General features: G+C 34.0%; 1 protein-coding gene across 1 annotated transcript in view; it reads right to left on the minus strand.

Annotated features, from left to right (window-relative positions):
- Positions 1-1,728, minus strand: part of FBXL4 (F-box and leucine-rich repeat protein 4) — a 74,592-nt gene that overhangs the window by 37,323 nt on the left and 35,541 nt on the right. The window lies entirely within an intron of this gene.

Raw genomic sequence — 1,728 nt, forward strand, 5'->3', positions numbered from 1 at the left:
ATGATTAGAAAATCCACAAGATATAACTAAAACCCAATTAGAACAATTATAAGCATTTGATAAGGTAAGTAGATACAAAGTAAATACACAACCCCCCCCAAATTTTCCTTTATGCTAACAATAACCAGCTAAAATTAAATGGGAGAATAGCATCCGAAACTGTAACATGCAACAGATAAATTTAACCAGAAAGATGTAAGAGCTAAGTGAAGAAAACTATAACATGTTCTTGGACATAAACAAGACCTACATGAACAAATGGGAAGTTTTATTAGAGAGCAAAATGAAATATAATGAATGTACTTCTAATAAAATCCTTGCTGAAATATACATCTGGGTGAATAAATATACAAGGATTGACAAAAAAAAATTTCAAAAAATAGTGAGGACAGTCTTCTCCCACCAGATAGTAAAAGATACTGCAAAACTGCCATGATAATATCACTGCTAGTACTATTATTAGCAGCTAATATTTACTAAAAGTTTTCTATATTCCAGGTACTAAGTACTTCATATATTAAATACAATTTAATTCCCACAATGACCCCTATGAGATTTGTATTTTTATTATCCCTACTTTAGAGACAAGAAAACTGAAATACCGAGAGGTGGAATACACTCAAGACAGGCAAGAGTCCACTATAGTGGAAAAGTCACTGGTGTATCATTTTGGAAAAGTAATTTGGTTATCTTTATTCATTCACTTAACAAATGTTTATTGAATGGCCAATCTTTACCAACTACTATTCTAGATGCTAGAAACATGACAATGAAAAAAAAGGCTCCTACCATTGTATTCTAATGCGAAGACACAGACAATGAGCAAGATAGCAAATATCGGTTCAGAGAGCAAGAGGGATGTCAAAAAGAAAATAAAATTGGGTGATATGAAGGACAAACAAGAAGCAGGGCTACTTTTATCAATGTCCAAGAAGCTATCTCTAAAAAAAATTTTAAGTTGAACATTCAGCTGAAAAGAGGACAGCCAATAAAGAACTGGACAAACATTCCAAACGAGCAGAAGAGCAAAATCCCTGAGCTGGGACCAGGTCAGAATGTTCAAGGAATAGAAAGAAGGCCAACATGCCTGGAGTAGAGGGAACAATCATAAGACAGAAGGTGGGTATTTACTACAGGGGCCCAGGCACATACTCTTTAATCCAGCAATACCACTGCCAACAGCAATAATAATACGTATATCTAAGACTATGCACAGAAGAATGTTATTGCTAGGTAGTTTACAGAAGGAAAATGACTGGAAAACTAAATGTTGATCATTTGGGGAGTGTTGAATAGATTATGGTATAATACACACTTCACAGTTAATGAAAAGAGTCAGACAGTATATGTATTGACCTGGAAAGATGTTCTAGAGATACTGTGTGAAAAAAAACAAGTAGACTAATGTATATGACATAATACCGTTATGGGTTTTTGTTTTTGTTTTTTTAATGAAACTCATGAACTAACTATAATATCACAAATTTTAACTCCTGAAGTCTGGTCCTGGATAAATTCCACTTTGCTTCCTCCTCCTCCAGGCAAATGTCCCCTTACATACTATCCTCCTTCCTCTTCCTCTAATTCATTTCCTGCTAGCATTTCAGCTTACCTCAGCACTCTGCTGATTTTTTTTTTTACCTGGGAGCATGAATGGCATGACAAAAATTTTAAGAGCACAGAAAAGAACATTTTCTTATCATTTAAAAACATAATAGACTTTAAATA

Source organism: Propithecus coquereli, unplaced genomic scaffold, assembly GCF_000956105.1.
Source record: "Propithecus coquereli isolate 6110/MARCELLA unplaced genomic scaffold, Pcoq_1.0 Scaffold74, whole genome shotgun sequence".
NCBI classification, from domain to species: domain Eukaryota; kingdom Metazoa; phylum Chordata; class Mammalia; order Primates; family Indriidae; genus Propithecus; species Propithecus coquereli.